At 44.4% G+C, this 24,916-nt stretch overlaps 1 protein-coding gene across 3 annotated transcripts in view; it reads right to left on the reverse strand.

Annotated features, from left to right (window-relative positions):
* STAMBPL1 (STAM binding protein like 1) overlaps positions 1–20,774 on the reverse strand; it is a 46,767-nt gene extending 25,993 nt beyond the window's left edge. For all 3 annotated transcript variants that reach the window (XR_004679875.1, XR_004679876.1, XM_035008557.1), the window contains exon 1: positions 20,633–20,774. The gene's annotated coding sequence lies outside the window, so the exon portion shown is untranslated. The remainder of the gene's footprint in view (positions 1–20,632) is intronic.
* Between the last annotated feature and the right edge of the window lie 4,142 nt (positions 20,775–24,916).

Raw genomic sequence — 24,916 nt, forward strand, 5'->3', positions numbered from 1 at the left:
AAAAAAAAAAAAAAAACCAAACCAAAAAAACTGAGGGCACTGTAAGAAGTGCCCGACCTCAACAGAACCTGAGACCCAGAAAAGCAAATGCCATATACTGCTTGATATCTGTGATATCCACTCTCTTTTTCTAGTAGAAAAATATAATTTTTTGATGATATATAACCCAGGTAAAAACCTACATTTTCCAGCCTGTCCTGGCCTTAGACATGGCCGTGTCCCCAAGCCCTGCCAATGGGGTGTGAACAGAAGTACTGGGATCAAAGTCTGGATCGTGCCCTCTAGAGAAAGGGACCCGGTCTCCTCACCCACCCCGGCCCTTCCTGGCGGCTGGAATGTGGCGGAGCAGGTGCGGGGAGCCAGTCAGGAGCACGAGGTAGAGCAAAGCAAGAAGAGAAAGGAAGCACTCCAGTTTGCTTACGCTCAGACCGTGACAGACACAAACGTCTATCTTGTGCAATACTGTGTCTTGTTTAGGCAGCTGGACCTGCATGCTGACAAATGCAATGGTTTAACCTAGAAAGGATGAGGCAGCGTGGCCCAAGGGAGACCGTGGCTGATACCGACAACCCTCCATCATGCCCCCCACGCCCCAGCGCTCGGCTGTGCTGCGTCCACCTCTTTGCTCCAGGGACAGACAGTAGCAGAAACATCCTCCTCCCTCCTCGTGACCTCACAACTCACCCAAATCCTGCCCAACCTGGGAGATCCCACATGCCCAGCCAGAAGTTTCACACTTCTTCAGATATTATTAAGCTACAGCCCCAAAGGCAACATTTGATTGTTAAAATGTTTAATTTGGTTATTAGAGTAAATTAAAAAAATTCTAACTTAGTTATCAATATTTAAAAATCAGGAGGTTTCATATAAAAATTCAGGTTTTAGCTTCTCAAAAAAAAAAAAAAAATCAGAGGATCTGGCACCACTGGGCCCAGGACTTGGGACATTGGTTTGTTTTTATCTTCTAACCTGAGTTTAGAACAGTGCCTGCTACTCGTACGTATTTGTTGTGTGAATGAGGAAACAGTTTCCTTAAAGTCTACAGTATACTCCCCATCACATTCCCAGGCGCTTGGTAAGTGTTTGGCACTAAATCTGTGCTAAAATACATCCCCCAAATGCACCAGCCTTCAAGAACTTACGGATAGCTCATTTAATTCTCTTAACACACGTCTGTTCATTAATTCAGTCACATATTCATTCAACAAACAGCAACCGAACATCTAGGATATACCAGGCATTGTTCCAAGCATGCGGGACGTGAACAGAATTGGCCAAGGTTCCTGCCCTTTGTGGAGTTTACATTCTAGTCGGAAGAGACAGATAAACAACAAATCTTTTAAATAAATCGTATCATAAGTTAGAAGGTGATACGTGCTTTTGAAAAAAGAAAAAGAGCAAAGGGAACGAGAGGCCCTGTGGAGGGGGTAGGCTGGGCAGCAGATGCCAGTATGAAACGGAATTTTCAAGGTAGGTCTTACCTGAAGCCAAAAATGAAGCAAGGGCTTGAAGGCGTTGAGGGAGAGGAGAGAGATGGTGCAAAGGCCCTGGGGTAGAAGCACCACGTGCTTGAGAGAGAGCAAGGCAGCTGGCTGGAGGAGGCCAGCCAGCCCAACACTGGCCGCACCATGTTCTGGAGCTCCTTGCTCATCAGCAAGCATCGTGGGAAGCAGGCCAACGATGACTTCAGGTGTTAAAGATCAGATAAACACTGGAATTTGGAGGATCAGAAATAAATAGCAGAGAATGCCAAAGGCGGACGGGAAGTACTCAGCATCATGCACCAATAACACCTAAGTTCCCTTTGGAAGCGGAGGCTCGAGGGGCACGAAGAACAAAGGCAGCCTCTGCAACCGGCCTGGCTGGGAGTCTTGGCTGCATTGTCCACTTGCCGCTCATCCTTCCTGGACCCTCCCAGGCTCCCCTCCCTCCTGCACAACTGGGCTCATCACTTTGGAGTGGCCCACAACCAACTGCAAACATTCACCAGGAACACCGGCTTCAATCTCAACTTGCTCCCTAGCCTCCCTCCACCCCAGGGGAGCCCACATTTCTGTGACTTCATAAATCTGAACCACAGCCCACAGATACATTTAACCTGTAGCGCACCTCTCGAGAGTTCTTTTTGCTTTAGAGCCCCCTGTCTTCTTGCCTGGACCTCCAGCCCCTTTTCCTCCCTGTAGCTTCCACAGACACACCATTTTCCTCTTTCAAGGACTTTTTAAAGAGGAAGAGGGGGAGTGTCTGCCTTCCATGAATCCTGGCACTCAAGGGCTTGGGGAACTGGTCAAAACCATATATATTCACACTGAACACATGCAGGCCAACTCCTGTCCAGCTAAGGGGTACCTCCTGGAAACAACGGAACAATTCCCAACCAGGCCCAGGGCGGATGGGACAGGAAGCGGGTTTCACTCATGAGTGGCCTGGGAGGGGGCAGGAACCCTCTCCTAGCTGACACCTCACAGCTCTGAGTTTGTGAGAGTTTATTCTCCCTCTGTCCCCACAGATTTACAGCCCAATAGCAGAATTCTTTTTGAATTTGGGGTCCCAACTGGCTCTCTCCAAGTCTCAACTGCTCCTCCCCCGCAAAAGCAGCGTGAAAGCAGCTCTATGAGGCTGCTTTTGCATTAAAAACCAGCCGCTGCGGCGCCTGGGTGGCTCAGTCAGTTAAGCGTCTGCCTTCGGCTCAGGTTATGATCCCGGGGTCCTGGGATTGAGTCCCGCATCGGGCTCCCTGCTCAGCGGGGAGTTTGCTTCTCTCTCTGCCCTTCACCCCGCTTATGCTCTCTCTCTCCCTCAAATAAATAAATAAAATCCTTAAAAACAAATAAATAAATAAAAAGAAAAACCAGCTGCAGATAATGCCAAGAATGAAGAAGAAAATATCTCGCCTAGCACACTGTTTATCTCATGACCTTTTACTTTAAGTCCCTTAACTTTCTTTTGTGTGTGTGTGTGCATCTGTGTGTGTGTGAGTCTGTGTGTGTGTGTGCTTTTTTTTGTGGCTAAGCTCAGAATTCTGACCCACTTCCATGCACACAACCATATTTTCCAGAATACAGGGGCATCCAGCGGGCAATGAGCAGTCTCCTCCGAGAGCCAGCACACAGAAGAGGCAGCCAGGTGAGCTCCCGGGCGTGGCATTTGCTCGCTGGCACTCCCTCGGACCAGACTGCTGGGGTGAACTGGAAAAGCAGGAGCACCCTGCCAGCCGGTGACACAGGCTGGGAGCACCTCATGCCACCTCCCAGGCTATCATTTCTAACTGGCCGACCAGCAGCCTTTCCTGTCTCCACTGGGTTAGAGTTTATGTTTTTCAGGAACGACATGGGGCAATTTACTATGGTGGAGATAAATAAAAGAAGTGATCATCAGCTAGGCTGTGAGCTACAGTGTTATCATCTGATTTAGAGAAAAGGAGGTAAAGGGTCATTCTCACGCCTTAAAGGACACGAGCAGAGAGGAGCATCTCCCAAGTCACTCTCTTGCAGGTTGGGACCGGCTTTAGGAACGAAATGACCTAGGCCCACACGTGCTGTTCACTTCAAAAGATTTAAAAATTCAGACATTAAAACAAAAGATTACTTTCTCTTATTCTCCTCTGTAAATACCTGCAAATCAGAAATAAGCTGATACAAATAAATATGCCTTTACATGTAAGATAACACCTTACTTGTACTAAAACATTGAGAAGATAAATATGAAACTGGGTAAGAATGTTAGAAATAGTTTTATTGCATTTTCCCCCTATACTTGTAAGTACCATATGGGAGCACCTACCAGATGGCAGGTGCTTGTCTCTTAGCCCTAGAGGGATAGTCCAGGTTAAACATACCACAATAGTGTGGTTTAGATTTGATCAATCAGCAAGAATGCAGTTGCTACAGGAAAGGTTATTAAATAAATTATTGCTCTGATGCATGTTTTAAATTACTTCAAGGTAAGTCTAGGCTACACTGAAAGCTATCAAGTCTCATTTTGGCCATAAAGTAATTATTTCTCATAGCATAATAGCATTTTTGTCCTGACACCAGAATGAAATGGCTGGGGACCTTTAGCACCAACGGCTCAGGCTTTGGGGCCATATACACCTGTAGGAGAATCCAACTTCCACCATTTATGAGTTGGGAGTGCTACAACATCTTTTTTTTTCTTTTTTTTTTAAGATTTTATTTGTTTATTTGAGAGAGAGCACAAGCAGGTGAGGAGAGGGAGAGAGAAGCAGACTCCCCGATGAGCAGGGAGCCTGGCTCGGGACTCAATCCCAGGACGCTGGGCTCATGACCTGAGCCGAAGGCAGATGCTTAACCGACTGAGCCACCCAGGCGCGCCTATGACATCTTAAATAACCTTCTCTGTGTACTTATTCTTCCTCTATTAAATAGGGGGAAAGAACACCTTTCCAGAAGAACTCGACTGAACTTAAATATATAAGAGAGATATATGTAAGGCAAAACATAAAGTAATAAATAGAAGTTCTATTACAGTCCCTGGCACGCAGTAGAAAAGTCAAAGAAAACCAGCCCCTTCTCACATGAGGTGATTAGGGAAGTGAGGTTAATTGCCTCTGTCCCCCAGTGTTGATTTCTGTTATAGAGATCAGAGATGATTGATGTGGAGGGACTTGCTTCATTGCAGTTAGTTTTTGACAGACACTCTCAGTTATCCACCCAGCAACTACTTGCCCCCCATGCCCGCCATGTTTTCCTTGCCAGCAGGCGCTAACCTCACCAGAGACCTTCCCGTTCCCAGTGTCCCTTGCACTCAGGACTAGTTGGCTAGTTGGTAAGTGACCAAATCTTGGACAATGGGACCAAAAGGGGAATACTATTGGGAGGACTGTGAGAGGTTTTCATCTCTAATACCAGGAGACATTCTGGAGAATATGTATGTGCCTTCTCATTGGCTGGACATGTGTCTTCATGCAAGACTTGAAATGCAACTGCCATCTTGCAACATGGGAGTCAAGCCTGAGAAGCTCTTGGTGTGCCAAAGGGTGGAATGAGGTGGGATTCTTGTTGAGGCTGCCGCGGTGCCGAGTTTTACCCTACAACTATCCTCCTCTGAACTGTTGTTACCATATAAGATGTAAGTGCCATTGTTTGGGACACTCCCAGGATTCTGTAAGATATTGCCTTGATATAGGGTTTCTCTGGCAACATAACGAACTCTTCAGCTATGTAATTCCTTCCAATGGCAAAAAGTAGTGATTCTGTATCACTAAAATAATAATAATAGAATTCTGTAAGATTTAACCATTTTTGAATATCTCCAAGATATTACATCTTCTTTGATTAAAATGTAATTACTATTTAACTCTTTCTTGATGAGTCAACCGTATTTCAATGTACCTGCCCATAGCAATGCTTTGCTCCATTTCTCATTTGCCCTTATATACAAAATCAATTAAAAAAGAACTGCTTTATTTAACTTCCCTCTAACTTGTCTTTCTATCCTTTTAATTTTAGCTCACTGATGAAATAATTTACACTTATTTGTAAAATTAAAGTTTAGACTGGACACGGATCTCAAGGGGTCCCCCTGTGAGTAAACTGTATGCTGATTACAGTGAAGGTGCTACATGATTTCCAAACTGGCTACACAAAGACCATTTTCTTACCCTTTTTTTTTTTTCCTCCACTGTCTCCTAGATAAGAGCAAGGTGAGTTCTGGGCAGGTGAGGGATTATTGTAGCACTATATATCCTTTAATATAGCAAAAGAGCTATCATCATCATAATGACTATGAACAGAAAGCTTTCCTTCCCTGGTTAACTGGAATAACCCGCTAACCCTCACCAAAGCCTGAACAGATAGGGGTCATTTGAGCCTAGAGATCAAATGTGCAACCTCCAGGGTCAGACCACCTGGGTTCATATTCTTGACTCCAACCACTAAATGCAGAATGGCAGCTTCTCCAGCTGCAAAGTGGGGTTGAGAACAGTAAGTAAGGAAAAGGATGCCTATAAAACATAGAGCACGATGCTTGGTGCTAACAAATGACCACACCATCATCTGCATGTTACAGATGAGGAAACAAGAGTCCAGCATAGGGGCGCCTGGGTGGCTCAGTCGTTAAGCGTCTGCCTTCAGCTCAGGTCATGATCCCAGGGTCCTGGGATCGAGTCCCACATCGGGCTCCCTGCTCTGCAGGAAGCCTGCTTCTCCCTCTCCCACTACCCCTGCTTGTGTCCCCTCTCTTGCTGTATCTCTCTTTGTCAAATAAATAAATAAAATCTTTAAAAAAAAAAAAAAGAGCCCAGAATAGATAAGTAACCTGAGCAAGGGGTGGAGCAGGGACTCAGAACTAAGTGCATAGGATTCCCGAGTTCAAGCTCAAGCAGCACGTGATAGTTGATGGTGAAATCAGGGCAAAGTCAGATCCTTGGGGCTTGGATAAGAATGATAGGATTTACTGCAGAAATGAAAGTTCATGCCTTTAAAATCATCTGACCCAGGGAATATATATGGATGTGGTGTGGGGGGGCGGGGCAACTGGGGAGAAACTCCTTTATTTTTAAAGATTTTTTATTTATTTATTTGACAGAGAGAGACACAGCAAGAGAGGGAACACAAGCAGGGGGAGTGGGAGAGAGAGAAGCAGACTTCCCACTGAGCAGGGAGCCCGATGCGGGGCTCGATCCCAGGACCCTGGGATCATGACCTGAGCCGAAGGCAGACGCTTAATGACTGAGCCACCCAGTCACCCCTATGAGAAACTTCTAACTACTGACTGGAGTGTTTTAACGGTTATTGTATTATTCAGGTTTTCTGCTTTCTCTTGGAGTCAATTTTAGTAGCTCAGATTTTCTATTTTTCCCCCATTTTATCTGTTTGTCAAATGCAGATAGTGTTCTCTTCAGATGTTTTAAATTATTAATGGGTCATGGGGTGCCTGGGTGGCTCAGTCGGTTAGGCGTCCAACTCTTGGTGTCGGCTCAGGTTCTGATGTCAGGGTTGTGAGATCAAGCCCCATGTTGTGCTCCATGCTCAGCATGGAATCTGTTTGAGATTCTCTCCCTCTCCCTCTGCCCCTCCCCCTGCCCCCTGCTCTCTCTCTCAAATGAATAAATAAATAAAAGCTTTCCAAAATAAATAAATAATTAATGGGTCTGTAATTATAGTTTTCATTCCTAATATTAATTATTTGTGGGTTTTCCTCTTTCTTTCTGGGTTAACGTTGTCAGAAATTTAGCTACTTCATCAATGATTTCCAAAGAATCAGCTTTTGGGCTGGTTTTTCCTCGCAACCTTATCTGATTCATTTCTGTTCTTATTTTTATCATCTCATTACTTTCACCATCTTTAGAATTAAGATACCACTTCACTTCTAGCTTCCTGAGGACTGTTCCTTGTATTCTATGTTTCGTGATTTTTCAGCAAATGTATTTAAGCAGAGAAAAGAGAAAAAGGAAATTTCAGTTCGGCATTACAAATATCTGATTCATAATCTTGTCTATGCCAAAAAAAGAAAAGAGCATTCATTCCCTTCACTTGTTTTATAGTCTGTGGATTGACCACCTGGAATATGGAGTTGAAAAATTCAAACACATAATTATTCTACCAAGACTCAGTTCAATTCAATTATGTGCTGGTTTTTAATGTAAGTTCTAAATTGTGGTTTTCAAAAGGCATTTCACATGCACATAAATGTGCTGATTTAGGATTCTGTTTTTTTTCTTTTCTTAATGAGATGATCCAATTAATATGCATCATAAAACACTTAGAAAATGAATCTGAGGTATCGGGGAGAAATTCACTTTTGTACAAATTATTTTGTTATCCTAAAACCATACAAGTTAATTTTGTTATTTTGCTGTTGAGGTACTAAAATTTCCTGGAAATTATGCCTTCTAAAAATAAGCCATCCAAAAAAAAAAAAAAAATTAAGCCATCCATAAGCCACTAAGCTTTAATGTATACTTGAACATACTTCCCTTTTTTTTGCTGCAATAAGCTTGTAACAAAATACTATCCAGGAGTTATCTAATTCGATGAAGCATAATGAGTCAGAATAAATTTTAAAAATAACCTCATTTTCTTGCCTGCCTGTTGCCTGAAGCTCAGAGATACAAGGTCAGTCCTTGGGCATTATGAATCCATTTTATTTAATTTTCATAGATTTCCTAAGGACAGTCCATGACCAAGATGAATTGAGCCCAGCACTACTACTCAAAAGCAAAAGCTGTCCTCGAATACTTCTCAAGGAGCCTTTCTCCAATGCTCCCCGACCACAGGAATTGTAACAGTTCGACACGTTCCCGTGGACAGGCGATCACATTTTCGGTTTTGTACTAGACAATCTCTTCGACACAGTGGACCAAAACAAAATTGGCTGTGTCCTTCCATAGTCTTGCCTGGCAGGCAGTCCATTTAAAGATGCTTAATGAGCCCCTCACGCTGCCAAAGTGGTTAGCAGGGGCCCGCAGGGGCCCGGCTGGCTTCTGTGCCTGCATGCTCACCACTCACCCGCTTCCTAATTTCCCGCCCTGTCACTGACATCCCCCTCCTCTACGAGGAGTTTCCTCTGACTGTGGTTCCCAGGCCACCTGCATCGTAATGACTTGGTAGAGGAGGAGAGCGCCTGTCACAAGAAAACAGATTTCCAGATGCCACCAAGTCAGATTTTCTGAGAAGATTGCCCCACAAATCTCTATTTTTACCAAGCACCCCAGCAGATCTTGATGCACATGGAAACCCGAGGCTCACATCAAATAAAACTGCCCTAAGACGGCTACAAATAACCTCCTAAAAGCCTGGCCTTGACCAGCTGCATATTCCCTACCGCAGCAGGAGCTCCTGCCTAGACCTCCAGGAAGTGGAGGTGTCCCCCCACACCTGTCCTCACCCTGCATCTCAAATATTAATTTTCTGTCTTTCCCGTTAACATACCTTTATTCCATAGGACACGGTTTTTCATGACTCGACTGATGCTTCATCCGAGCGTTCACCCTGTGTCTTCAAATGTCTTCCATACCCTTCCACCACGACACCCAACTGTGATTTCTTACTCAGTACGTTCCACGGCTAAATGCATCTTTCCTACAAATATTGCTGGCTCCAAGGAAATCCAGCCCTTCATTTATTTGTACAACATTATTTATTAACGACAGTCTGTGCTAGGAGCTAGTGATACAATGGTGATCAAAGAGACAGATCATATCCGATCTTACGACACGAACATTCTGCTAGGGGCAGGGTGAGGCAGAGACGTGTGGGAACTGCTACAAAGACAAAATACAGGAAACAGAGACAGTTATGCACTTTTTTTTGCAAAACAATACCTCAGAAACAACCGCGTGTCGTCCTCAGTGCAAAGGGAGGCAGTGTTTTGCCCCATTATCGGTGATGCCAACTTTGATCTCTTGTTTTAAATCATGTCTGCCAGGCTTCTTCCCTGCAAAGATACTAATTTTTCCTTCGTAATTACAAAATATCTTTAGGGAGTTACTTCGAGAATCTGCGAATACACCTCGGCCCACTAACTGTAGCATCCAAGATGATTCTTGCCTGAACAATGATTAGTATGGCGTCTGAGAATGGCAAATTTTCTATTTCCATCCTCCCTTTGACATTTCTTAGTTTAGGTGGCATTTTTGGTTGAAGGTTGTTTAGTTTTTGTACAAAGTGTTTACATTGCAGCCTCTTAAATGGTTCCATCTCTTCTTTACGGGATCTGGGTTTTAAAGGTCCTCAAACCCACTAATGCCAAAGAAACTTCCTAAAATATGTCCACCAATCTTTTCTTCCAGTACTTTTACGGTTGGATATTTCTGAACAAATACATTTGATCTGTGTGGAATTAGTTTTTTGTAAGGAGTAAGACAAGGCTACAGTTTCCTTTTACCACTAGGCGGAATGGCCCTGAAACTCCTCAATTGCACTTAGCTTCTTATTTAACTCACAACTTTGCCCCATAAGGTGATCTGGCCAAACTAGGCACTTAGTACATATTTATTAAATTAAACTGGTCTCTGCCAATTACACCTCAATAAAGCCGAAAGGGGGAAAAAAAAAGTCTAGCAGCAATGGATAAAATCATAGAGGAGAGGAACTGGCCCCCCACAGGATAGGAGGCAATTGTGGATAAGGTACCCCAGATCTGGACTGAGTGGTGAAATGACTGAAGAAGGATAAATAGTTATTGAGGGAGATTCTGAGGAAAAGACATAGACCTTGGAAGTTAAGCGGACATATTGAGGTCTGGGACAAAAGCAGGCAAAGATACTGTCAATGCTGACGCTGGAATGGCAGATGGTGGTGCTTCTGACTCGCATAGAGGAAACTGAGTGAACGGTACCAACATCTAATCAATTGCACAACCCCTGCCCAAATCGGGAAATAGCCCCCCTGTGTCTGCCGCCTCCCTGAAGTCCACAGCCAATCTGCCACTGCACACACACACATATACATACACGCGCACGCACGCGTGCTCACACGCTCATGAAGAAATGTTAGACCCACCCACATGCAGAGAGTTTCCATAAAACAACTGGCTATCGCTCTTAAAAAGTGTCCAGATGATGAAAGACAGCGAAAGACTGAGGCACAGTTTCAAATTAAAAGAGAACTCGGAGAAAAGACACCTAAATGCCAGGCACGATCCTGCAGGGGATCCTGGACCAGAAGGATGCTGGGGAAATGTGAATAAGACCTGTGCATTAGACAGTAACATTGTGACAGTATTACTTTCCTGATTTTGATAACTACTGTGATTATGTAAGCTGTTAATATTTGGGGAAGGGGCGGGGAAAAGGTATACAGAAATTCCATGTACTATTTTTGCAATTTTTTGGAAGTCTGACATGATTTAATTTTTTTTAAGTCTGACATTATTTTAAAGCATTGTTTTTAATGCTCAATTAGTACCTTAAAATTAGTACCTTAAAAATCCCTCAGAAAGGAAAAGGACAACAAAAAGAAAAGAGTTCCTATCCCTTGTGACAGTTATAACATCTATCGCTTCTAAAGCATAGGGAGCATTTGCAGAAAAATAAGAAAGAGATAGAGTTGAATAAAAACAGGCAAATGGAATGAATGAGTCACAAGAGAAATATGAACAACTAAGTAATATGAAAAATGCTTCATTTTTCTAATAATTAAGAAACCACAAATTGGAACAAGACATCTTCCTTTATTTGATTGATAAAATTTGCACGATTGATCATACTAAACATTGATAAGAATTGGAAGAAAAATTAGCAATTTTTTAAATAATATGCATTCCTGTTAACCAAGCAATTCCAATTCTAAGATGTCCCCTTAGGCCATATAATATAACACACACACACACACACACACACCTCCCTCCCTCTCTCTCATCTCAGCATGGTTTAAAAATATGAAAATTTAGGAAGTAAAAATATCCATCAAAAGGGTGTTACTTAAAATAAAGATATCTCTAGTTGATGAAGCCATTAGAAAGGACTCACACCTACACGCACTGAACCAGGAAGATGTCCAAGTTCTAGCATTATTAAGTGGGAAAAGAAGCCAGTTGTAAAGTAACATATAAAGTATGACTCCATCCTTGTGATGCTCATACATATGCAGTTAATGTATATGGGCATTTGCAAGAAAAAAGTCTGAACAACACACACTGAATTTTTCCCAGCTGTTCTCTCAAGGATGGGATCATGAAGGCCTTTCACGTTCAATTCATTCATTTCTGTACAGTTTGTTACCAAGAGGTATCACTTCATAATCAGATAAATTATACTTTCATGACATCTATCAATTTTGAGTAGGTAGCTCCAGATTTTAATCCTGGCCCTGCCAGGTTCCAGATATGTGAATTTGGGTAAATTACTCTCTGAGTCTGTTCCTCCAGTCCAAACAGAGCTTAATTGTGCCCTTCTTCCTTCACAATATTTTTAAGGTAGTGGGTAGCTATAGTAGTTTACTCAGGGGCTTTCTAAACCCAGAGGAGCTGCCCTGGCCTCATGGCCGAGCTGAGTGCCGGGAAGAGCACGGAACTGGCTACAGGCCTTTAGAAACACAGAGAAATCCGCTGCATAAACCCTTCACAGTCACTTCTGCCGAATTCAAGGCCCCAAGTGCTCCCCCTTGCTCCCTTCTGCCTTTTGGTGACAAACCAGTTGGCTTTGCCGGCCTCTTCCTTAATTCTCTGTTTCTGGACCAGATGCTATGTGTCCCGAGCGTGGGTCTAACACTTGTTTGCACAGGTTAGTCCCCGGCTCAACAAGGCACACTGGTAACCTAGTGCCTACCAGCAGAGGTCTAAATACCCTTCCTTGGAGGCCCTTCAGTGCCAGAGACCTGACCACTTTTCTTGGGCACGAAGAGACTTTGTATCCCATTGCTCCCCACCATATGTCTCCCTGCTACTTCCCTCTTTGATCAAACCCTCTTTGCTCCATCCCAACATCTGCCATTCAGGATGTGTGATGTTCCGTCTAAATATTCCCACCAACCCTGTGGTTTTCTGATTCCCTCCATCCAAAAAGTGGTATTAATAAGAAAATGAAACACAATATATACTGCCGTTATAAAAACTCCAAGATGGCCTTACTGTATACGTTATTACTTAAAAGTAGAAATACAAATCTGAATATGAAATCAGATCTAGCTCTTTATAGGCTTCTTTTCTCTCAAAGTGTGGTTTATTGACCATCTGCACATCAGAATCCTCTGCAAAGCTTGTTAAAATGAAGGTTCCCGGCCCCACCCAAACTTACTGAATTATGTCAGTGGGATGGAGGCCATTTTGGTTTTTGGAGACTAGTTAAGGACACATCACCCCAGTTATTTAACTAAGTCTTTCAATAACGTTATACTTGGCAACAGAAAAATAACTTTTATGTGATAAGAATGTGATAGCCATCTACAGGTCTTTAAAGCTGTATTTTAATCTCATGGCTTTTCCATTAATTGGAAAAACCAAGTTCTGCACCCACTAATGATTCCAAGTGATTTTCATCTTTTTTGTTTTGTTTTGTTTGCTGAAAGTACTGTCTTGATTCAGTGAGCGTTTCTCTGACCCATTTTTACAAAAAAGAGCTGATTTCAGGCCTCTCTCTTCTAATTTTGTTCCACCCGTCCTGTCTATTTGTTTCTATTAAAGAAAACTTATCTTGTGGAACAGTTCATAAACCAGCCTTTCAAGGACAAAACAGACTGGAAAAAGAACCTGAGTCAACCTATCAGAAGATTGAAGCATGAACCCACAGACATAAAGGCCTCTCTACATCTCTTCTTCATGGTTGAAATGCACATTTCTGGTGTTAAAAGCTATGGCTCTAGCAACAGGGTGAATAAAATCACATGGTCCTTAGATGAGCTGAATGTAACCATAAATGCGATTACTGATTCTAGTTTTCTTTCTGCCTTTAACTAAAAGGTGCAGAGCTGGTTGTTGCCCCAGCCATTGACGTCTGAAATGCTATACCCATAAGGGACCCACACTGCAGCTGCTTTCTGAGCACCTGCAAAGGAAAGCAGACAGGCAATGTTCACCCTGAGCCAGGAAGGGTTAATAATGAGTCATCACCCGCCTCCTGTTTCCAAATGACCCAGAGGGTCATCAAGTCAAACAATCAAAATGAATAATTCCTGATGGGTCCCTGAACAGTTATCTCTTGTATGAGCCTGAGTTGATTCTCTGGTTCAGTTACTATGATGCCACTAAGAAAAAGTATAGCAAAGGTTTTAAAAAACAAAACACCAAATCCACCGGAACTCAAATTCTTTCATCCTTAATAAGGGTTTTTTTGTTTGTTTGTTTGTTTAATTTAGAAAAACGTTTGTCTCTGGTGCTCTTTCGCTCCCTGGGAGAACAAGGCCACAGGGCATCTCGTTCAACCTCCTGACTTGCTTGGCATCTTAGGGGCGGTGGTGATAACCCCAGGCTACTGAAAGAGGGACTGATGAGCTAGCTTGGCCCACGAGGGCAGGAGGTGTGGTGAGAAAAAAAAGTGCTTGCCAGCCAGCTCCTCCCAACCCACAAGTAGGCTCCCAGCGATCAATCCCAGGTAGGAAGCCTTCCAGGCTCACCACGGCCACAGGTGGAGACCCGTGGCCGTCCCACCTTTTTTTCTTTCTCTATTATCATTTTTTAAATTTTTTTAAAGATTTTATTTATTTGACAGAGAGAGACACAACGAGAGAGGGAACACAAGCAGGGGGAGTGGGAGAGGGAGAAGCAGGCTTCTGCCGAGCAGGGAGCCTGATGTGGGGCTCGATCCCAGGACCCTGGGATCATGACCTGAGCCAAAGGCAGACACTTAATGACTGAGCCACCCAGGCGCCCCACCTTTTTTTCTTTAAATCAGGTTTAAACTCATAAAACCCTAAAAACAGTTCCTTTAAAAATAATTGAACTTTAGGGATGCCTGGGTGGCTCAGCGTCTGGCTTTGGCTCAGGTCATGATCTCAGGGTCCTGGGATCGAGCCCTGCATCGGGCTCCCTGCTCAGCAGGGAGCCTGCTTCTCCCTCTCCCTCTGCCTCCCTGTCTGCCTGCTTGTGATCTCTCTCTGTCAAATAAATAAATAAAATCTTTAAAAAAAATAAAAGGAATTGAACTTTGGTTAAATAAATGTATAATTGATATGAAAAATTAAATCAAAGGATGCAGACAATATTTTTAAAGACGAGATTTAAAAATTTTCCTCAACTAAATAGTACCCATTAACTTTTTACAAGACCAAGGAAAGCTTCTGCCTCCTTAGAAAAAAGCAATACCAGTTACAGATTTCTGGAAGCTATTTATAAGAACGAAGAATTACAAGAACTAATGTAATGCTAAAATATTGAAATCAGTGATGATGTATTCCATCCTAAAGAAGCTCTGGCGGAATTACGGATTTTTTACTCTTTGTTGCTCTGGCAGTCTTCCCACCTATAATTAAAATGTGGCCTCTTAAAATTAAACATAATTACCTCAACATGACAAAAAATAGCTAAAATTATTTTGCCATTACTCTCTAAAATATTCTGAATACAAATGGTTGTTGTTTTAAAGATTTATTTATTTATTTTAGAGAGAGCCAGTGAGAGGGGAGGAGGAACAGAGAAAATCTCAAGCAGACTCTGGCTGAGCATGGAGCGTGACGGGGGCTCGATCCCATGACCCCAAGATCATGACCTGAGCCAAAATCAAGAGCTGGACACTTAACCGACTGAGCCACCCAGATGCCCCCTGAATAACAATGGCTATGAAATGTCATCATAACTCCACTGCGGCTCACGAATGGAAGACATATGAGACTCTGGGGGTGTAGAGATGGGCATAGGTGGTGGATGGTGTTTTCCAGAATGCTGATATCTTCCCAATAATACAATATACACATACTCATTAGTAACATCTCTCCTCATACCCAGTGACTCCTTACATATACTGTGTCTCCTTAACATAATGTATGACATAGTATTTATTATATAATGTATAGAGATGTATATAATACACGTCATATATAGTCTATACACTGTATAAACCCTATATACCCTATATTATACAAATACACAGTATTACATTATATAAATAATATATAATGGATACATTATAGTGTTATGCATTCATTAGGGAGACGTATCCTCTCTGCCTCCAGCAAAGAATCACTGAGTATAAGGAGATGTAACAAATGGGTATTCCCTGCATATGTCACCTGTCAGAAACAAAAAAAAGCCTGTTTTTCAAGCACATGTGAAAACGCACATTGGAACACCTCTTAATAAAGAACTTCATGAAAAGGGGCACCTGGGTGGCTCAGTCGTTAAGCGTCTGCCTTCGGCTCAGGTCATGATCCCAGGGTCCTGGGATCGAGCCCCGCACTGGGCTTCCTGCTAGGCGGGAAGCCTGCTTCTCCCTCTCCCACTCCCCCTGCTTGTGTTCCCTCTCTCGCTGTGTCTCTCTCTGTCAAATAAATAAATATATAAATAAAATCTTTAAAAAAAAAATAAAATAAAGAACTTCATGAAAAATTACGATTCCCCAAAGACCAAAACATCTAGGAAAACTAGCAAAAATTCTGTACACTGGGTATTCATTCTATATTGGAGATGGCCAATTCCACAATGGAAATGACTGGCGCCCTGACTCTCCAGGGGACCCGCACCCACGTTTCCTGCCCCAAGTAGCATTCCGAGCACCGCGCATGCAGGATAGCAGACAGCCCTGTATACACGTTATGAAAGCAAGCCCTGGGGTCATTGTCTGCCTTTCACTCCCAGCTATGACCCTGAGCCTCTTTGTACTCAATTTTTTACTCTTCAAAATGATACCTATTGCATAAGGTTGTTTTATGAATTAATAATAACAACACATACAGCACTTAACGTCATGTCAGAAACTTCTAAACACTTTTCATTTACACCTACTTTATTCATTTAACCCTGCTCCAAACCTTATGAGACAGAAATGAATATCTCAATTGAAAAATGAAGAAACCAAGGCTCAGAGAAATTAGTAACTTGCCCAAGGACACACAGCTCGTCAATGGCAAAGAATCCATGTTTCTAACCATGCCACCATCCTTGAGATGACATGTGTTAAGGTTTTGTACAGTGCCTGGTACTTTATTTATTAATAAATATCTGGCCAGTGTTTGCAAGATTCTGAGGTTACACCAGGGCTCAGCAGGAAAGGATGCTGTGATCAACCGAGGGGGAACAAGTGAGGTCATGGTCATGGTCAGGTGCACTGACCCTCATCCACATATGACATTGGTCTGACTGCCTGACATTCTCCCTTGTCCATTCGGTGTCATTGGGATGCTACGTCAGGCCATCATTATCTGCCACTAGATTCTACCCCAATTCCCTTCTTCTACGAATCCACTCAAGTGCCAAATAGCCAGGTGCCAAATACTCTTCTAAAAGGACGCTTTTGTCACTTACTCCTTTCAATGAACCGACCTTGAATTGGCCACCTCGTCTAATCAAAATGCCACACCCTGGCTTTTGAGGGCCTTAATAAGACATGGAAAGAACATTCCTTTAACTCAGGTTCAAGAGATCAATGCCTACTTACCAAATAAATCCTTAATAAGAATGGTTATGCTTAGGGCGCCTGGGTGGCTCAGTTGGTTAAGCGACTGCCTTCGGCTCAGGTCATGATCCTGGAGTCCCGGGATCGAGTCCCGCATCGGGCTCCCTGCTCAGCGGGGAGTCTGCTTCTCCCTCTGTCCCTCCTCCCTCTCATGCTCTCTGTCTCTCATTCTCTCTCTCTAAAATAAATAAATAAAATCTTTAAAAAAAAAAAAAGAATGGTTATGCTTAGGGGTGCCTAGGTGGCTCAGCCATTAAGCGTCTGCCTTTGGCTCAGGTCATGTTCCCAGGGTCTTGGGATCGAGTCCCGGGATCGAACCCCGCATAGGGCTCCCTGCTCAGTAGGAAGCCTGCTTCTCCCTCTCATACTCCCCTTGCTTCTGTTCCCTCTCTCGCAGTCTCTCTCTCTGTCAAATAAATAAAATCTTAAAAAAAAAAAGAATGATCATGCTTCATTACATAGAGAACAGCAGTGTTGATGTTACTTCAAAACCACAGTGATAAACAATGTTTTATTTTACATATTTATTTTGAACATAGCCCAATAGAAAAAAATTTTAAATGTTGAAGGATCTCACCTGACTTTTGTTCAGAATGAAACAAGCTTGACTGAAAGACGTAAAGGGAAGGATAACAAAGAGAAAATGTTATTATTAATGTGCACTCTAATGTTAATATCCAGGTAAATTTCAGACAGCTTTCTTATCTTTCACTCTGAAACTAGATCATGAACCACAGGGTAAACTTCTAAGGATTGGGGACGGAAAGTCACCCTATTTTAAAAAAAAAAAAGAAAGGTATAATACCCTTAATATTCAAGATCAGAGAATGCACCCATTTCCAAGAGTACCTTGAGAGGCTAACCAGAGCAAACCAAAACATACGAATTATTTGTATCTATATCCAGGGGCTGCTTTTAATAAATCTAAGTTACTAAGTAACCAGCAGTCTGAATTAATATCTCTAAGGCAATCACATCAATGGACAAACATAACATGGATTTAATTTAAAATTTAAAAAATCAAACAACATAGGTTTTGAAGACTTAGCAATTTGCCAAATGTTTAATTGGCTCTTCTACTTAGCATGAGGAGATACAGGAATGTACCAGAAGTTCACCTGATTTGCTTAGAAATGCAAATCATTTCTGACAAAAGCCACATCCAGATGTAGCCACATCCAGATTATTCCTGAGTTGAACATTCTGATGTCAACTCAGGATTTCTGAATGGCCACTCACATGTCCAACTGGACAATTCACAATTTCAGATAGCTGGGATGAGCAAGTCAACAGGTACCAATACATTGCTGTTTGCTTGCTTTTGTTTTGTTTTGGAGGGATTCTTACAGTTCCTTTGGTTGAGGAAGTCAGTCTTAGTTGAGTGTATCAACTGGGCTTCAATTGGATGAAATGATTGCTAATTCATACCAAGTTATGGCTAAAAATCATCCATACTAGAAGAGGTGATAGAGTTAAATTGGGAAGATAAACATTTTAGAATTGCTACTCGTGTAACAAATATTTATTGAGCAGCTGTAATCCATTAGCCTAAGGGACCAAAAACTCACTCACATATTCTCAAGGATGACCATGAGTCATTTCTCATAGTTTCAACTCAAGTTACTTACAAATCCCTCACAGTGCTGAGAAAAAAATGCTAGCTTTGGGCACAATCATAAACCCAGCGGATTAAAATGTAGTCTAACTGGTAAATGTATCCTTCCAGGTAGGCAGCTGGGATTCCTGGGCACCTCTCACATTCCTCCTGCCCCCTCATATTTTGAGCAAGAAGTACCAGGCTTTTCTTCTCTGTAAAAGGCAACCTCACTTCCGGGATTGTACCTGTAAGTAGGCTTGGGAAGGGTCCTTAAAGGAGGAATATGAACCAAGCTGTGTTAAGTCCTATGTGCCGAAAGTAAAAAGAGGTAGCTATTACTAGCAATTCCCTAACTATTTTTATCTGTCTTTTCAGGAGCCAACCCCAGAGACATTCTCCTCTCCAGGAGAAACCTCTCTGGGGAAGATACCCTGGGGCCATGATTCTGCCATTTCTTCCTCCAAGCCTCTCACCGGTTAATGGGTCCTACCAAAAGACCCAAGAGTAGGCAAGAAACTGGCCCCCGGAAGTTGGCAATATGAATAAAGGGCTAGGATTCTCTGCCTGATCATTTAAATGGTGCTTATTTCACGAAAGAGTATAAGAAAGCACATTTCTTCTTAAAATTCCCAAGAACCAGCTCATACAGAAATGACAGCTGAAGTATATGCAAAAACAGATTCCTGAGGGGCAAACTATTTGCTGTCTATATGCTTGGACAGAAAACAAGCAGCCCGTTCATTTTCTAGGTAGATTCCAGTAACATTTCATGTCTTTGAATGAAGATGCTGCAATGGAGAAAACGGGAAACAAGAGGAGTGTGTTTCTCAAAGGCACTAACCTGAATTAGAAAGAAACAGAAATATTTAGAGGGTAACTACACAATGCCTACAAGACTGCCAACCGAAAGGAGGTCTGGAAAGAAACAGAACACAGTGGCTTAATCTCTGTGTAAAACCACCATAGAAAAAGTAATTCTTCCCCTCCCCCTCACCCCCGACCCCCAATCTTGGAACAGGATATCAAACATCCAGGTGTAATTTAACTGCTGGAACAAATCTGCCATATTGACCTTGACAGGGCCTTGAATCAGGAGATCGTAAATCCGCACCCTAGATAGCCACGATCATTTTGGACACCCCTAAAACCCAGGACTTCGTTTCATTCTCAGTGATTAGCAGGATGTTTGCAAAGCAGGGTGCTCGCTGGGGCTTACTTTGAAAGATGTCTGTTGTACTTACATCAAACACTGATTTCCAGAAAGCCACCCCTCCCCCCACGCCAACCAAACACAAGACTTTCTCCAATCCTCTCTATCAGGTTCTGTTTCCTAAACAACTTATTACTTATACAACTTTAATTTTTTTTCCTTTTCAGTAATTAGAGCACCTTAGGCTCTTGGATCCGCAGCGGGGGTTGTTTCAGAGAGTTTTGGAAAATTATGTCTCAGCCACATTCCACTTCCTTTGTGGACTTCATTAAAAGGCTTTGGTTAAGGCTTCAATGATCCAGGTGAGGGGACGTGTCTTAGAGTCGCTGAGAGAAGGCACAAAATCAAACACCATCTAGAAAGGCGCGCCGCTCGTCCTGCAGGGGTGAGGGTCCGTTTGTGCAGCGCGCCCCAGAAGCAGAGCGGCGGTCCTTCGGGACGCCGGACCCTCCCCCAGGCTGCATCCCCAGTGGGAATCAGAAGCACACTCGCAGAGGTCGCCGCCGCAGTCCCGCCCCGCCACCGGCAGCCACGGCTTCCTGCCTTCCCCATCAAGGTGAACGCAACCCCTAGGGGCCGGCGGGGGCCGCGCCCCGGCAGCGCGGCGGAGGCGGCCGCTCGCAGGACCGCCAGGAAGGAAGTGAGCCCCGGCAGCGCGCCTTTTCTCCCCGCCGAGCAAAGCCCGGGACCGGACGCCGCGGGCGGAAAAGGGGCCCGCGGGCACCTGCCCCCCCGCCCCCGCCCCCGCCCCCGCCGGCGTGCCCCCTCGCCCCGGGCCGGAGCGGGCTCACACTCACGCACGCGCGCGTCCACTCACCAGCAGCCCCCGGTGTCCGGAGCCCGCGTGGGACGGCGGCTGTCCCCGCGCCTGCCGTGTGGCCTTGGCATCCGTCTGGCCGCTGCAGCCCGCGCCGCGGTGGCTTTTGCTGGAAGGGCCTGCAGCCGGGTGATGTGCCCCCCCCCCCCCCCCCGAGCCCCCGCCCCGCCCCGGTGAGGAGCGCCCGCTCGCCGGCCTTGGCCGTGCCGTCCCCGCTTCTCCGCCGCGCCCCGCTCTCCGCCGCCGCCGCCGCCCCTCGGCGGCCACGCTGCCCAGAGCCGCACCGAGCAGGTCCCTGTGGAACCCACGCGCAGGCCGGCCGACCCGAGCCTGCAGCCGGCCCCGCCGCCGCCGCCGCGCTGGTCCCGGCCTCCCCGGCCCCGGGGCCTGGGCGCCGCCTCCGCCCCTGCCTCCGCCCCTCCTCCGCGGCGGCGGCTCCCGCATTCTGCAGAGAAAGCTCGCGGGTGGCAGGCAGCGAGCCCCCGCGGCGGGCCTAGGGCGCCAGGGAAACCACCCGCAGCCACTTTCTCCTCCGAAGCGCTGCGCGTCACCTCCCCAGCCCGAACCCCTGGGACTCTCGTGCGCCACCATGGGCTTCACCCCGGCGGCCCCGAGAGGGTGCCCTTTGAACGCTGCGCTGTACGCGCGCCCCGTGCAGCTGGACGTGGCCGTGACCCTCGCACGGGAGTCCGAGGAAGGCTGGCGCGTGGGTGGAAACCCCACTTAGTCCTCGTGTTAGGAATTCGCCTGGAGGGTCATCCATGACGCACCCCCACCGTGAAACGCGTTAGTCCTCCTCCTTCCCCCCCACCCTCCGGGTAACGCGGACGAGTCAGCTACCTTCTGGGTATCGTGTTATTATCCTGTGGCGCGTTTTTTAGTATGGTCCTGGCACTGTGTCCGGCACGATCAGCGTGAAATCTTATTTCATCCTCTCCACAGCCTTAGGAAAAGTGCTCTCACGTTGCCCGTGATTGCGACCCGGAGAAGTAATTTGTCTCTGGTTACCCACTTAGAAAGTAGTACGAGTTAAGATTTAAATTCTGATCTGACGTCACTACACGGTATTTCTTTCTGTCGCCCCAGCAGATTCTATGAATTTATAAACATTTTACAAACACTGCTTCTGCTGGAAGAAACACAGACACTGTTCTGCTTTTCCCGGATTTGGGGAGGACGTTATTTCCAGGAGAAGTGATTGCAGAGACATGTAGTGAAACATTGGCTTTTCCTTATCTGCTTTTCCTGGGGAGACCAAATTTCCAGCCCTGCCTCTGGCCCCAGCTGAGCTTCTGAGCCTCAGGCATGCCCCACCTTCTTAGGCCTCATCTCCCTGTTTCGGTTTTGAAAATGAAGAGGTTTGACTCTTGGAGGTGGCCTGCAGCCCTGATTTTTGAAAAGTGATGGTGTCATTGTTTTTCTCATTTTGAATTTAGTTCCAAATTTTAAAATCAGGAAATTTCACAAAAACGCAGACTCTTGGTCTGTTCTGAGAAGTTGAAAGAATTGGCAACTTTTGGTTCATGGTGGGTTCTAGCAACCATCAGCTGAAGCCAAGTCAGAGGTGTCCCCTTGACCCTGGGATGATGCTCTTCAGTTTTCCACAGTCCCCACCACCCCCGTATGCCTCATGCCACTGACATTTGAAGATAGGATAGACATTTGAGTTTGCAGTTCTGGACTAGATAATCTCATGACCCACTAGACAATCTAAAAATTCAGTTGTAATTAAAAGATTAATCAGAGTCCTAAAAAATATTATGAAACAAAGAATTTTACACAAATATTTATAGTGGTCATTGATCAAGGTCTTGCTACCTAGAATCCAAATGATCATAAAAGCCAAAATGGCCCAGTACTCAGTCTCCACCCCCTAGTATCCCCGGCACCATCATGTGACCTCAGTTCAGCCCATCAGAGATTCCTATCCAGGTCTTTGAATCCAGAGTCTGACTCAAACAGGAGACATTTTAGAAATAATGTCATTATCTATGAAGTGATGTTTGTGCTCCTAAGCAGCAGTGCTAGAGGTAACAGACATGTCCAGTGGCAATACCAAGCGGTGTCCTACGTGGACTGGGTGACATGTTCTGATTCCAACCACCCTACCTGTTTGATGAACCTGATGCTCCAGCCTTCCTGTCTGTTTTGGTTTGCTACCTGCTGGCTTTCCAAGACATTTCTCTTCTGATTAAGCGATCAGAATTGGTTTCAGTGTTGGCCACCAAAACTCTGATCCAGTGACTTTTGGGATGATCCGGGTCTGCCTCCCTTTCACTAATTGAATTAATGAAAAGTGGGCAAAAGTGTCTTTATTCACCTTTTATCTTGGAATTTTAAAGTGTTCTATAACTGTACCTGCACTTTCTGTTTTTAAATATTTTATTTATTTCTCTGAGAGAGAGACAGAGCACGAGCCAGGGGAGGGGCAGAGGGAGAGGGACAAGCAGACCGCCCCCTCTGCCCCCCACTGAATCGGGCTGATTCCCAACCCCAAGATCAGAATTGGGACCAGCCAGGGCAGAAATCAGATGCTCAACCCCCTGAGCCACCCAGGTGCCCCTTTACTAGCACTTTCAAAGATTTTATTTTACTATGAGCCCAATATGCAATTTTTAAAAAAAGATAGGATTTGTTTTCTTTACTAATCATATTAGCAAAGATAGTGTGTAAATAAACATTGCCCTCAATACTGGTGAGGGTGCAATGAAATGAGCCCCCTCATCTGGTGGTGTAGTTTTGATACACTGCCAAGGAAAGGAATTTGTCAGTGTGTTAACAGAAGCTGTGAAATGTAGCCTTCCCTGCAAGTAATTCTACCTCCAGGAAGGAACTGGTCCTAAGGAAATCTGAAATGGGAAATAAGATTTCTCCATTGAGATATTTATCATCAACTTTAGGCATTAAAGTTAGGTTTATGATGAGTTTTAAATAACATTGAAGCTGCTCGTGATCCAATGTTAAACAAATCAGGATATAAAATGGTGTCCACATATAATCTCAACTAGGTGAAACCACAGGGGAAAAATCTAGAATTTATTAAAATTACCCCTAGAGATTAACTATGGGCAATTATCCTTGCCTTCTTTACACTTTACTATAATTTTAATATCCTATAGTGGGCATGCCTTCCTCTTATTTAGGAAAAAAGATTATTTAATAATTACAAATACACCGAATTGGTAGCCAGGAAAATATGAGGTTCTGCTTATCACAGTGCCTCGTTCATAATGGGTACGTAATCAATATTTGAGGTAAGAACGAAGGTAGAAAGAAGGGAGAGAGGGACGAAGGGAGTAGGGGGTCACACTGTTTCACAAAGAATGATGAATTAAGGGATTGTGATTCCCCTGTCATTTGCTTAGTTGATGGCATATATAGAAACAAGACAGCGCATTCTAAATTGCTTTATGTTTAAGAGTTTATTTATTTGAGAGAGAGAGAGCACAAACGGGGGGAGCAGCAGAGGGAGAGGGAGAAGCAGACTCCCCGATGAGCAGGGACCCCGATGCGGGACTCGATCCCAGGACCCTGGCATCATGACCTGAGCCGAAGGTAGACGCTTAACCGACTGAGCCACCCAGGCCCCCCCTAAATTGCTTTATTAAGTAATGCTGCATTTGAGTGTTTCCTAATTGTGGTATGTGGCAAAACACTGAATATCTTTCTCATTGGAGGAGTAACATGGAGCCAACACTCAGACTTTGTCCTGTCCCAAGGCAGGAGATCTGAGACAGATCTGGGGTGGAAGAACCACAGGGTATTGGTGTTCAAGACAAAGAGGCCCCTTTTGCCTCTGATTGGCCGCTATATGGAGGGCCTCCCCTCTCTTTGGGGCCCCAAAAGTCCAAGAGTTTGGAACAGTCTCTAATCGCCACATCTGTTGACATCCTAGGGGAATCTTATTTGTTGGCACTCACAGTACAAAGATTAAGTGTGCAGGCTTGAATTTACATAAGTCAGGAGACCAAAATTACATTTGTACACTCCTGTAATTGTTTGGTGTTTGCACATAAAGTGATAGTCCCTGGGGTAATAACCGCCCTCACCCGGGGTCCTTGCTGAGTCTAGATGGACTGGAGTCCTTGTTCTTTGTTTAGAATTTCCTGGCTCTGGATTATCTTTAAAGTCAAGGGAAAAACAAGAACTCTAATACCCAGTTGATTCTACAGGAAGGGATATTCATCTCAGAGATTATGTGCTTAAAAGCCTGTACCTTAAAAACATGTGTTCTTAAAATTAGGGGTTTGCTGTTGTTCAGTCCAATAGTTCTCAAAGTATGGC

Source organism: Mirounga leonina, unplaced genomic scaffold (genome assembly GCF_011800145.1).
Source record: "Mirounga leonina isolate KUSES-001 unplaced genomic scaffold, KU_Mleo_1.0 Mir_152, whole genome shotgun sequence".
Taxonomy (NCBI): Eukaryota; Metazoa; Chordata; class Mammalia; order Carnivora; family Phocidae; genus Mirounga; species Mirounga leonina.